A 15,192-nucleotide genomic window follows, 5' to 3' on the forward strand; every position below is an offset into this window, starting at 1 on the left:
GCAATCAGTGATTATATATTTATATTAATATTATAAAGAGAAAAGACTGGATCGTTTGTTTGTCTGTAATTAATAAATTCAAAAACTCACTAAAATAAGAGAGAGAATACAGAGGGAATTTGTTTGTAAAAACTAGCTTATTGTTTTAGAATATCAAGAAATATGAAAACAAGCAAAGGCAAAATTAAATATTTTCACCTTGATGAACTATGTCTACGCAGATCTTACCTTGACATGTCATATCTTCATAAGGTAGTGAATAATTACGTTGATCACCTACGTCTACTGAAGAAACTTGAATACAATGTATCTACTAGAATGCTGCGGTATCCTTGCAATCTATTTAAAAGTGCAGCTTGCAAAACAAACTTGAGCCGCGATTCACCTATCGCTCGCATAACTCACTTGTATAATGATATTGTAAAAAGCCAGGTCTGAACTTAATATTCACTATAACAGTTTTTTATACAACTCAGAATGGCAAACAAGCTGACGGCCCACCTGATGGAAAGTGGTAACCGTCGCCTATAGACATGAGCAGTACCATGGACATAACAGAGTATACTGTTTCGCCCATGATACCCCCATGCGTTGCCATTCCTGAGTACTCAGGTGTTATTCCTCTGTACCCAGTAAATTCACGCCATATACCACCCTTCAAACCAAAACACAGCCATGCAAACACAACTGCTTCACGGTAGAAACACGAATGGGACGGAGGTACCAAGCAATCGACTTTTGTATAAAGTCTCCCTCTGGTATATAATAATAAAATACTATAATTAAATTAAATTAATACATGTTATTACATCATCCGTGTGTTCCCGGCATACCCCCTTCCTTTCCTGTAAGTATCGTAAGAAGCGACTAAGCAAGCTTAATGGTAGAGGGACGGGGCCCGTCCGACGGGCAGCAGCGTTACTTTATACTCCTGTATAACCTAATATCTATAAGTGAATATACAAAAGCATATTAATAAATAAATATATCTATTTATTCAAGTGGAGCCGGAGCGGATCGTTAGTATTTAAATATATGGAGTTTGTTGTAAGTTCCAAGTTGTATTAAGTAGAATTAGGTACTCTCTAATGCATGGTGCTACTTGCGTTTTAACACTACAGTGTTATGTTGGCTTTATTTGTTCTATTGTCCGACTTTGGATAGGTAGTTCATTTGTATTCTTGGGTTCAGTAGGTCGATATTGCGGGAGTCCGTTGACGTACGAGTAAATATTGTTTTTCCGAAAACTACTAAACTACCAGTGTTGCCAGAATTGGCATTTTTTGATAAGTTTGGGTAAAAAAAATCAATTCGTGAAATTTTGGAGAAATCAAATTCTTGAGTTTTTGGAGAAAAGTGTAATGGGCTTGAAGAAATTTGAGTCATTTTTTTGGGGATTTTGGGTAATAGCTTTAGTACTTATAAACTTTGTACAGATATATAAAGTATATAATTACGGTAAAATATTTGACTGGAAGCACAAAACAGAAAGAAAAGGAGAGTATAAAGTAGAAACGAAAGGAATAACTTTGGTCGTCGTCTCTTTTTTGTGGGACATTATAAAATGTAGTAAAAAAGCGATGCAAAGTGATAAGGCAAAAATCCTGAAAATCATATCGATTTAGACAAAACATATTTGACGTTTATGTACATATCAAAATTCTCATTTGGCAACCTTGAACATCCAGAGGAAGATAGAAACAGTTGTGTTTGCATGGCTGTGTTTCAGTTTGAAGGATGGGATATAGCAGTAAAATTACAGGGTACAGATGTTTAACTAACACCTTAGTCCTCAGGAATGACAACGCATGAAGGGTATCATGGGCGATACAGTATAATCTGTTATATCCATGGTACTATTCATATTTATAAGCGACTGTTACTACTTTCCATTAGGTGGGCCATCAGCTTGTTTGCCATTCTAAGTTGCATAAAAAAGATTTAAAAAATATCTAAAACTAATACATGCAATATGGCGTCTGTTTAGTTGACATAATACGGTCCTGTTGTAATTTTAATCAAAGATTTTATAATTTCTTATTCTTAGGTTTTAATAATAATATTGCCATTTAATTGTCTTAAAACCTACTAAAAAATAAAAAAAAAATTTAATCCACTTGAAGAAAAAAAAGATAATTAATTTATGTTTTTAATTCGAATTTTGTTGAGAATGATGCGTGAAACAATTACCAATTCTATCGCAAAGTAAAATCGTATTTCGAAATTATCCTGTGCATTTATTTATCTATCTACCCTATATATTTGTCTTTTCTAAAAATAAAATGTTCGTTTGATATTACTCATAATATCTTTGAGTTTATACCTATTACAGCACATCGAAATTATTATTCTAAGGACGTTTACGTAAATCTACCAAATTAAAATTTTAAATTTAGAGATAAAATTTAAGAACAGCTCGTTAGAATTGACCCTTCACTACGAATAAATAATTAAAAATTACATTAAAAAAAAAAGATAAGCACATATTACCAACCTTAGTAAAAGAACGGCCCTTTTTACCGGGCCCGCGTCACTTCAAGCAAAAAATTGTTTGCTTGAATTCTATGTTTTTTTTTTTTTTTTTTTTATAAAACTTAGAATGGCAAACAAGCTGACGGCCCACCTGATGGAAAGTGGTAACCGTCGCCTATAGACATGAGCAGTACCATGGACATAACAGAGTATACTGTTTCGCCCATGATACCCCCCATGCGTTGCCATTCCTGAGGACTCAGGTGTTATTCCTCTGTACCCAGTAAATTCACGCCATGTAACCAGTTCGTTTTATTTGACAATTTAACAATAATAAGTAGCTAGGTTTTTTTATGAAACTTAACGATATCGATACTTTAGACAGTGTTTTATTATATATTGTTGTAGGTACAACAAAGTGAATATATTTTTTTATTGTGTTAATAATTCTAGGTGGTTACATAGATTCATTATTCGATTTCATCAATATGTAATAGAGTAGTGTCGACTCTTAACAGAATCTTTACATAGGTATTCGGAGCTCTTTATACTTATGTTTAAGTATATACCTAATACGCCTATGACAGACCTTGAAAACTTGAGAAATATTGATTTTAAACCGGTTTTAGTAGTTTTTCGATACTATATTATTTTTTCGGAAGCGGTAGGTACCTATGTGATCACTTTGTAAACTTCGAAAACCTGTTTTATAATAGTACCGGTATTATCGCGTAAAAATTTGATGGGTTATAATTAAAGAGTGAAAACTTGTTAAAAAAAACTTGATAGTGAAAATAAATATACTGCATAATACCATACCAACGAGTTTGATTTGCCGTATGGTCCCGGCATAGAATGGGTCACCTCTTCTTCTCCCGTGGGTATCGTAAGAGGCGACTGAGGAAAATTAATAGTCGAGGGATGGCAAGCAGCATACCTTTTAAAACATCACCAAAGCCTAACTGCGGTTGACAACCCGCCTGCCAAGCGTGGCAACTACTGGCAAATCCCTTCTTATGGGGGAGGCTATATTTAGCAGTGGTCAGTTAATGACTGATACAAAAATGGTTTTTGAAATAATTTTTTTTTTCACATTTAGAAAAAATTCCTTTTTCGGTCGGTGACAGTGTCACCCAAGGATGGATTTGTGACGTAAATGAATGAATTTTAAACATGGGAATCACTTTTGGAGGGTAAATTACAAAATTATAGAAAAAAGTTTTGTAAGTTTTGTTTAAGTTTATTAAATCAAAGGGATCGATGCGAGAATCTCAAATACATATAAATATGTGTTTTTATAATTTTAAATTAACTGTTTATCTTAATATTATATATATTAAATAATTCGATAACGAATTTTAATTTATTTTAATTATTTAACACTTTATTGCACCAACATAACAGGATTTGTTGAACAATTTTCGATAAGTATAGTGTAGTACAAATGGTGGTCTTATTGCTAAGCAATCTCTTCCAGACAACCTTTGGGTAGAAAGGATACCAGAGGGAGACTTTGTACAAAAGTCGATTGCTTGGGTACCTCTGTCCCATACGTGTTTCTACCGTGAAGCAGTTGTTTTCGGTTTAAAGGGTGGGATATGGCGTGAATTTACAGGGTACAGAGGAATAACACCTGAATTCTCAGGAATGGCAACGCATGGGGGGTATCATGGGCGAAACAGTATGTGTGTGTACTGTTATGTCCATGTACTGCTCATGTCTTTAGATGACAGTTACCACTTTCCATCAGGTGGGTTGTCAGCTTGTTTGCCATTCTAAGTTGAATAAAAAAAGTATTATGTGTTTGGCCCAAAAAATGTACAATAATATTCCTTAACAATACAAATGTTTAAACACAAACGTGTGCACGAAAAATTGAAAAAAAAAAATTACTAATTGACACATGTTATTACAATATTTATGAAATCTTAAATAACAAATTTTAATAATACACTAAAATTTATAATTATGTAAATATTAGTCTTTGTTTAAATTTTATTGAAATTTTTGACCTTCATAAATACTGTTTAAATTTTTGACATTTATCTATGAATATTATTATTATTATTACACTATCATTGACATTATGTAATTTGCAATATTTCTTTTTGTAAAGCGACAGTCCGTCAAATAAAAATTTGCATGTCAATGTTGGCAACACGTTACAACTATAACGTCATTAAAATACCCAGTATGTACTTACTACACACACATATTTATGCAAATATTTTTTTCTTTAAATCGTAATTTTTTTATGAATGCAGAGTTCAGAAAATTGTTATCTGTTGAGAAGAATCCGCAAGAAACTGAACAGTTACTTTTGTAAACAAATGTTTTAACATACAATTATACATAATATAATTATGTTATTATACATAATATAATATACACACAAAGAAATTTTTTATCTTTAAATATATATATATATATATATATATATATATATATATATATATATATATATATATATATATATATATATATCATCATCTTCCTACCCTTTATCCCAATCATTTGGGGTCGGCGTAATATGATTTTATCCATATTGCAAAAAGATTTGGTTTTTAGTTTTACGACCGGCCACCTGCCTGACGTCAACCCTCTTTGGGAATATATATATATATATATATATATATATATATATATATATATATATATATATATATAATATATATAATATAATATCTAAACTTTGAAACTATTAATCGGCATCGAAAAATTATTACTTTATTTTATAAATTTCTCATTTCTTATGAAAAGTTACTACATACATACTACATGCGACTATGGACTGGAATGCTATGATATGGAAACTGCGACAGTTTGTATACTTAGTAGACTTCGTCTTACTAGAGGGAGACTTTGTACAAAAGTCGATTGCTTGGGTACCTCTGTCCCATTCGTGTTTCTACCGTGAAGCAGTTGTGTTTACATGGCTGTGTTTCGGTTTGAAGGGTGCGATATGGCGTGAATTTACTGGGTATGGAGGAATAACACCTGAGTCCTCAGGAATGGCAACGCATGGGGCGTATCATGGGCGAAACAGTATACTCTGTTATGTCCATGGTACTGCTCATGTCTATAGGCGACGGTTACCACTTTCCATCAGGTGGGCCGTCAGCTTGTTTGCCAATCTAAGTAATATAAAAAAAAATAGTCGTAGAATACTGACGGATCTGACAAATTTTACATATAAAGATCTGTCAGTATTCTACGACTATGACGAGTTAGTCTGTGACAATATGCAAAATTTCACTTTACGAATGTCTTGTTTACCTACGACTTTAAGAAAGTGAATGTAATATCCTACAAGAGACAATACTGGCCGTAATTTTCAGTCCGGTCATAGTAAAACTCCTAAAATAGCCTGTTATAACGCATATACGGGTATGTTACATTGTGCAAATAACGGCATGTAATTATTTGTATCTATAATAAGATTATAATATTATAACTCCCTTTCCACATAGGTGGGAAAGGGATTATTAGTAATGGAGACTGAGAATCCCATTGCTAGCAATATACCCAACCAGGTCGACCTCCTCGCGGTTCCCCCTGGAAACTATCATGGTTAATTCCTGATGAATTCATTATGATGGGCTAACTGGTCTGTTTACATTATCATCTATCAACCTTCACTGGTGCTCCGCCAGCGTATCCCGTTAGCGCAGGCGGAGTTACCATTCCTTTTTCACTCATCAAAAAAAAAAAATCCCTTCCCATATATAAGAGAGCCCTTCAATTACCTCTTTCAAGAAAAGGTTGAAGTTCCATTTTCTTTCGTTTGAGTCATAATCTTAATTTATTTATTTTTATAATTGAACTGTCAAACCTTAAAATCATTTAACTAAATTTCTATTGTAGGTAGTATATTCATTTATTTTAACATCCATTTGAATAAGTAGGTAGATATTATATTTATTTATAGTATATGTATTTATGTAATATTTTATTATGTATCTTAATATTTTATTTAACTGTATATTTGTTTATGTACACTAAATATTAATAGTTGCAGCACTTCAGCTGCCCGCTAGCAACATGTTTTCTAACTGCATTGGGTTGACTGGAAGAGATCTCTGTCAGAGATAAGTCCACCCTTGCTCACAATATTTATAAATGCATTAACAATGTAATTTACAAGTGCAATAAAGAATATAATAAGATTACTACTGTAATCGTTTAATAACTAAATACTTATGTTACTAACTCGGTACTATTTGGGTTTAAACTACCCTCCCAAAATAATTGTACGATTTTTGTTATAATGCATAATTTACAAATATGTGCATTTTGTGTTTATTTTATGATTATAATTATTGAGTTATATCACGTAATTAGCTTTTAGCTTGTGTAGAATTATAGATACTTGTGTCTCTATTTTGAATGTTCGAAGGAATGCATATTATTCGCCAAACGATTTATTGGCTGATTCTAAATTCTAAGCTTTAAATTCTAAATTCTAGGAATTTATTATATTGGTAATTAATTGTGATAAATAAAGAGTTTCTCAAAACAAACAAAACCGTAATCATTTGGAGGAAACAAGATTATCTATCTCTCTGTCTATACGGCGCGGCGTCTGCGCAGGACTTTTAACAATTCGCTAAAGATGACAAAAAATTGTTTAATATATGTAATTAATATCAATTAATCAGGTATCATATGCAAATAGTGACTTTTATATACATATATATTGTAAAATAATATTTAAAAAAATTTAAATTTTAAGAACAAATTTATTTTATTATCACAATATTTTTTTTTTTTGCAAAACCAAATCACTTAATAGCCTGACAATAATAATACCTAATTGGCGAAATCCATTTAAATTGAAATTGATCTCAAAAATATCTATTTCCCCTTCAATTTAGAAATAATGACTAATTTTAATATACTTACATATATTAATTATTGGTCTTGTGATTCCAATTTTACACTTTTGATTTTTCAACTAAAAAACATCACAAACACCCACAATATAAAATTTTTAAAATCCTCTTCATGAAACTGTAAAATAATCACACTTAAAAATATTGTAAAATAAATAAATGTCGCTAATATCGATCAACATATTGATAAAGTTCCTACAACACGTTTTATTTACAATTTTATTGTAAAAAACGGATTGGGAACGAAAGCAGGGCGCTGCGCGTGCGCCGCGCGGCGAATATAAATAATTGTGAACTTAACGGCTCGGTCGACGACATTGTATCGTGTGCCGTAAGGTATGACCGAGCAGCGAGTTTGATAGCATCATTTACATCATTTTTTTAAATTATTTTAGCACAACATGTGACCATTTTCATCTGAATTTCATCATTCGAAAAGATACAACACTGCACTATGCTGGTTCACTAAGTGACATCAACAGACAACCTGTTAAGCCTACTCCATAGGCTGCTATAGGAAACGGTCCTGCATCACCTCCATCCATTGAGGGGACGGAAGAGTTATTTTCAGAGCCAATAGAAAGTATAAATGAACAACCGCTCACATGTAACTTTGATAGTGTAACATGTCGTTGCAAAAATTTTCATATGTCTGATTTTATTGGCCTGAGTTTTTTTTTTTCATATATAATTTGTATGTATTGGAAAAAGTATATACGTGTTGTGTATTATTCATAGTACAAATTATTTAAAGGATTATTAATAATGTAAATGTGGAAATAACAGACTGCCAGTCTCATTGTTAGTAATATACCCTGTCAGGTCGATTTCCACGTGGTACACCTTGGTTGTGTAATTTGTTTCGTAGTAGTTATTTATTTATGTCAAAGTGATTTATATATATATATATATATATATATATATATATATATATATATATATATATGTATATATATATATATATATATATATATATATATATATACATGTATATATATATATACTTATTGTATATATATATATATATATATATATATATATATATATATATATATATATATATATATATGCATACTTGTAAATTAATGAATTTTTTTAAGGTCACTGACCCAATGAATAGGGGGGGAAAGGGATTGTTAGTAATGGAGTTTGATAGCTCCATTGCTAATAATATGCCTTATTAGGTCGACCCCCATGAACCATCGTGAACAATTCTTGTTGAATTCGTCACGATGGGCTAACTGACCTACTTCTTCCTCACCTATCATCCTTCACTGGTGCCCCGCCGGTGTATACCGATAGCACGGGTGGGGATACCATTCCATTATCATCCATTAAAAAAAAATCCAATGAATAGTAAATCAACCCGCTGTCGCTTTTCCATTGGGACGGTTCCTATGCCATCGTAGGACAGAGCGGGTATTCACGGTAATGCTACCTGAACTGGTTTTGTGTATTCACTAAATTGGGTGGCCCACTGCTAGGCTCTCAGCTTGTATTCAATAATACATAATCCTTACTTAATATTATTATAAATGTGAAAGTGGTTTTGTTTTCTATCTTTCGGCGCTTCAACGGCTTGAACGATGGTTACGATTTTTTTTTTTTAAGCACGACAGGCTTTACCCGCGATTTCGTCTGCATTACTGGGATATATTCACTGACCGGGATGAAATAAAGCTTATGCCATTCTCCGTGTAGTATGTGTATAGCAAATTTTCATAGCGATCGGTTAAGCCGTCATGGCACTAAATAGTAACGAACAAATGAATTATATATCTCTCTCTCTCTCACATTTATTCTATTACTCTGTTAGCGAAACACGACGTTTCTTTATTACTGTACCCAACTTTGTATGTATGTGGTAATAAACTATTATTTATTAATGTATAAATAAATAATAGTTTATTACCTGAAGTATCATAAATTTGTTTATTAAAGTTAATATTTAATACTAAGTTATCTTTCTATCTACCTATTTGTGTGAAGCCAGCGTGAATGACTAGTCTATGAATATAAATATATTGCTCCCTCCTCCAGGTCATTTACTGCAAATAGGTTAGATCCATAGTCACTGCAAAACAAATGGATAAAAAACAAATCGAGTTATTTGTTGCCCACCAGAATACAATATTGCCAGAGTCCCGACGACAGGTTTGCCAGAATCGATATTTCCATAAGTCTTATCCAAATGTTAATTTTTTTTTTTTCTACAAATTGAGTGTCTTTACTTTTCCCCAAACACACTTGTATCGGTTTTCACTATGTTTTTACATAAAAAAAATCATATATTTTATATACTTTCCATCTGTGGTATAAAAGATACCGCTATTACAGTTTATAACTACCCAAAATAGCCAAAAAATTATACAACTTTTAAAACCCAAAACACTTTTCTCCAAAAAGGTCTTCAAAGTTTTTATTTCTCTAAAATTTCGAAAAAAAGAATTTTTTTTACCCGAAATTACAGGAAAAACACTCAATCTGGCAACACTGCACGATGATAAGACATTGATAAGTAGTGTCAGCAATTTATCAAAGCTCATTAATTAACATGTTATCAACATGAACCGTAACCCAGTGATCATTATTGATAAATTCTCGATTACTTTATATAGCATTAATCTAATAAAATCAACGCAATAATTTGTAAGATCTTTTTATTTTTGATAAATATGTAATATAAATGATCCAAATAAAAAGAAAGACTGGAATTTGATCTCAGGATTTTTATTTTTATGCAACTTAGAATGGCAAATAAGCTGACGGTCCACCTGATGCTTTCCATCAGGTGGACCGTATGGGGGGTATCATGGGCGAAACAGTATACTCTGTTATGTCCATGGTACTGCTTATGTCTATAGGCGACGGTTACCACTTTCCATCAGGTGGGCCGTCCGCTTGTTTGCCATTCTAAGTTGTATAAAAAAAAACTTCGCTTGCGCTATCGGTATACCCTTCATTCTCATTTATTATCCTTCACTGGTGCTCACCAGTGAAGGATGATAAATGAGAATGAAGAGGCAGGTCAGTAAGCCCATCGTGATGAATACGCCTGAAATTCAGCATGATGGTTTCTATGGGGGACCATGTGGAGGTCGACCTGACAGGGCATATTGCTAGTAACGGGACTGGTAGTCCGCATTACTAACAATCCCTTCCCCCCCAACTTAGTAATATTATAAAATACTTCGTACAGAGAGAATAATTCAGCAAACGCCTGATGAAAAGGAATTAGCTTGTAACTACTCAGCGTCGTTTTAAGTAAACTGTAAACTATCGTGGATAGTTCTCACTATATATTTCAACTGATCTGACTTTATCATCACCTATCATCACTCACTGGTGCTTCGCCAGCGTATACCGATAACGCAAACAGATACCATTCTCCCTGTCATTAAAAAAAAATGGGCCAGTCAAAATCATTACAGGTTTTTGTATTTTATGCACGAAAAATTATTAATTCACTCTTGCGCCACCTGCCCACTTCTATCTGTTCTCCTGTAACCAAAGGTTGTCTGTAAGAGATCGCCCTAGCGATAAGACCGCCTTTTGTACCTTTATGTGTATATTTCAATCTGTATTTATGTTACTGTATTTCGCTTTAATTATTCACTTGTCATTGTACATTTTTATTTATGGTACAATAAAGAGTTAAATAAATAAATAAATCTATTTTAAAAATTCATTTCTGTTACATCACTCTATATAAGTCAATGTTATATTTATACAAGTTATTGTTATACAAGTCAGTAATAAATTCTGTTATATTTTTTTAGACAGATAGATAGATAAATTATTTATTCACCATTACAAGCACATAATTCATGAATTTATAAGCGAAACAGAAATTTTTAGGTGGTTTTATGTGCTTCTACGGTGAAAAGACAACCAAGATAGATAGATAGATATATCGTTTATTTGTTTGTTACTAATCACAGACAACATGTACATAAGAATAGATAATACATAAAACGACATAAGATTTATAAAATTGTGTTATTATGTGTGATCTGCAGCAATACAAAAAGGTCGAAGCTCAGCGTGGAACATTGTTCTCCAACCAACCAACTCAGTGTTAGGCTGCGGAGTGCCCGTTGCGATGATAATCTGCTGGTGCCTTGTAAAAAAAAAATGAAAATCGACTTCGAACTTTTAATAATTTTCCCTTTGAAATGTTGTAGGTATACACTTATTGTTATGTTTTATATTTTTATCTTGTTTGCGTGCTTTAATTAATTTAAATTGAAATATTGCGGAATGCAATAAAGATATTGAATTGAGCCCAAAAAAGTCGAAAGTCGAGATTCGAATGAACAAACTTCGATTAAGTCGAAATGAGAACGGAAACCTTAGATTGAGCATGTATCTATCAAAAGGTAATGCAGCGTGTCAAACATCAAAGTACTTGTCTCTTATATACGCGAAGGTACTAACTTTTACCGCGTGGATATCAGAAATTAAGTTTTTTAGAATCGATACGACATTATAACCTTCAAGAAAAGAGCATATTCCTTTTTTAAAGGCCGGCAGCACACCTGTAATACCGTTGGTGTTGTGGGTGATCATTGGCGGCGGTAGTCACTTACCATCAGGTGAGCCGCATGTTCGTTTGCCCCCCTGTGTTGTAAAAAAAAAACAATGAAATAGACAATTTCTGAATGTCGTATCAAGATAAAATATAGACTAGATTTGAATTTAGACTTTTAGGGGCACAACAGTGAAAACTGTATCCAGTTTGGAGCGGTAGGTTTAGCGCGATGTTCGAATATACTTATATACAAATAGATATATATAGATATACATATATACAGAGATATTGTATGTATCTTTACCAAGATATATATTGTATATATATTGACCAAGATACAGACAAAAAAATTTTAAAGTTATTTATTTACTTATTTAACGCTTTATTACAGGATATGTTGATGAATTTTCAATAAGTATAGTGTAGTACAAAAGGCGGTTTTTTTGCTAAGCAAACTTTTGAGACAACCTTTGGGTAGAAGGAATTAAAGAATAGATAGGTATGTAAGTGACGCGTTACAAAAATAGATGTAAACATGTGTATATAAGCACAATTATATCAATACATAAATATATATTTTTTAAAATAAGTTTTTAAAAATGTTGCTATGATTTCTATTAATTTTATTAAGATCTTTTATTAGTAACTTCTCTTATATATATCTCCCATATTTAAACACCTATATAAACAATCATGGAGATGTCGGTAGGGGCCGCCCTAGACGGACGTATGTTGACCAAATATGCGACGTGCTGAGGAAGGGCTAAATTAAAAGTACCCATAACCGGCGAGCATGTATGAAAAGATTGATGAATGTGAAAGAAGCGAAAGAGGTTTGTTTGAATCGAAGCATTTGGCGTTCCATTGTTTCTGCCTACCCTAATGGGAGACAGGCGTGACTGATATGTATGTATGTATTTTAAACATCCTCTATTATTAGTAAGTTTACTATTTTTATAGTTTTACCATAAATAAATTAATATCATAATTAATAAATAAATTATTTCTTTTTTACAAAATAACACTTGACAGACCAGTTAGTTTAATACATATTGAAATTAAACCAATTAAGTTAACACTTAATTATCAAGTTTTGTAATTGGTATATTTTGTTTCGATTTTTAGATAGATACATATGTATTAGCATAATCTAATGCACGTTCTATGCAATCATAAGTAGACAACCTTGAAATGCATTACGAAACTGGTGGGTTTACTACTAGAATCTTTTAAAAAGTATGCTACATTCTAAATAATAGAATAATTATATATTATTATATTTGAAACGGCGATAGGATGATCTCATTTTTGGGAATACGATAGGAACTCCGCTTATTTAGCCATTTAAATATTTAAAAATAGAGATTTTTTTAAACAACTATGATGGCAGTCAAGCTTATGGCCCTTCTGATGGTAAATGGGGTTACCGTAGTCTTTTTTTATGCAACATAGAATGGTATCCAAACTGATAAGAGACATGAGCAGTACCATGGACATAACAGAGTATACTGTTTCGCCCATGATACCTTCCATGCGTTGCCATTCCTGAGGACTCAGGTGTTATTTCTCTGTACCCTTCAAACCGAAACACAGCTATGTAAACACGGCTGCTTCACTGTAGAAACACGAATGGGACAGAGGTGTCGAAGCAAACGACTTTTAAACAAAGTCTTTATCAAAAATTAACTTCACTTAACCGCCTCTTACGACACCCACGGGAAAAGAAGGTGTGGCCTATTCTATGCCGGGACCACATGGTATTTTCTTCTTATACTGGGTAGTTATTATTATTTTATTGTTACGTATTTTATTTATTTATTTATTAGTACATATATGTGTACAATAATTGATCAACGATACATCGAACGGTACTACTAATTATTGATATACATACATACTAAAATTAAATATATAAACGAATAGATAACAAATATACTTACACATATATGACATATATTTTATTATACACGAAACTGAGAATAATATAAAGTACAAAGTATTTTTTTTTTTTTGATAATTGTTCATAATTTCGCCTCCTTATTATTTAGAGACGTAATAGGTGTAAGATTTTGCTAATAACGGTGTTGAGGGTCTCTTTTTCTACCAATATACCCAGCCAGGCTGATCTCCACGTGTTTGCCGCTGGAAAACATCGTATAAATCCTATGAATTCGTCACGAGGGACCGACTGACCTGGTGGTCTACTATGAAATGAAATTCCGAATTTTCGCGCTCAATTTCGTGTTTTTGTTCGTACCGAAATCGATCCTGTAAATGGAGCTTAACATTTCGTTTGTCATAAATCCTACCATAAAAGTACAAAGGAACGATATTTTAGCATTTTTAATATTTTTAAACGGTACGTATCATGTAATTTTAGCATCAAATTTTTGTTTCGTTCGGATCCGAAATTTCGGAAAACATTTCATGGTAGGCCCTCTGATTTCATTCTCACCTATCATCCCTCACTGGTGCTCCGCCAGCGTATACCGTTAGCGCAGGGTTACCATTTCATTATCATCCATTAAAGAAAAAAAAAAAACATAAATACTTAAGTAGTTATTAAGAATAATTTTCAATTTTTTGTTTTCCCTCAAAAATAAAAAAAAAATACGACAATACTACATAGTTGTTTACTGAACTATGTTGTTTCATTTGAGATTTCAAGAAGTATGTAATTGGCAGATCGCACAGGGTTTTGTCAGTAAACAGTGGATCTTGGGTCTAGTCAAGTCGGCCACCCCTGATATAAGGTAACAAACAAATTTTTACATTTATTCGTCATCAAAACAAGAATAAAATACATTGTAAAGAAGCAATTACCATCTCAGTATATGAGATGATATAATTACATCGACTCTGACCTCATTGTCGTAAAAAGGTCAATGAATATCAACTGACCTTTTGAAATAAAATACAATAAAATATGCCGCGAATGTCATATATATGTATGTATGTATGTTCTTTTTTTTCTCTGATAATACTCACCCATGCACGTCCCATGGCATGCATAAATATCAATATAGTATTTATTGGTTGTTCAATTTTATGGAAAACTAACTGACCCGGCGAACTTCGTTCTGCCTAACTGCGCTCGGTATTGGTACTTGCACATTGCAACATTGCTTTATTTTTCAAAATAAAATAATTTTTCTAAAATAAACGTAGCCTAAGTTACTTCTTATTACATCAGCTACCTGTCAATAAAAGTCCCGTCAAAATCGGTCCAGCCATTTCAGAGATTAGCCGGAGCAAACGGACAGACAGGCAGACAGACAAAAATTGTAAAAAATGTCA

The 15,192-nt window shown here is 32.4% G+C and overlaps 1 protein-coding gene across 1 annotated transcript in view; it reads right to left on the reverse strand.

The window, feature by feature from the left end:
• LOC113519129 (clavesin-1-like) overlaps positions 1-7,638 on the reverse strand; it is a 31,925-nt gene extending 24,287 nt beyond the window's left edge. Inside the window, exon 1 of the mRNA XM_052896347.1 lies at positions 7,375-7,638. The gene's annotated coding sequence lies outside the window, so the exon portion shown is untranslated. The remainder of the gene's footprint in view (positions 1-7,374) is intronic.
• Between the last annotated feature and the right edge of the window lie 7,554 nt (positions 7,639-15,192).

This window comes from Galleria mellonella, unplaced genomic scaffold (genome assembly GCF_026898425.1).
Source record: "Galleria mellonella isolate WM207_F2 unplaced genomic scaffold, CSIRO_AGI_GalMel_v1 utg32, whole genome shotgun sequence".
In the NCBI taxonomy this organism is placed as follows: Eukaryota; Metazoa; Arthropoda; class Insecta; order Lepidoptera; family Pyralidae; genus Galleria; species Galleria mellonella.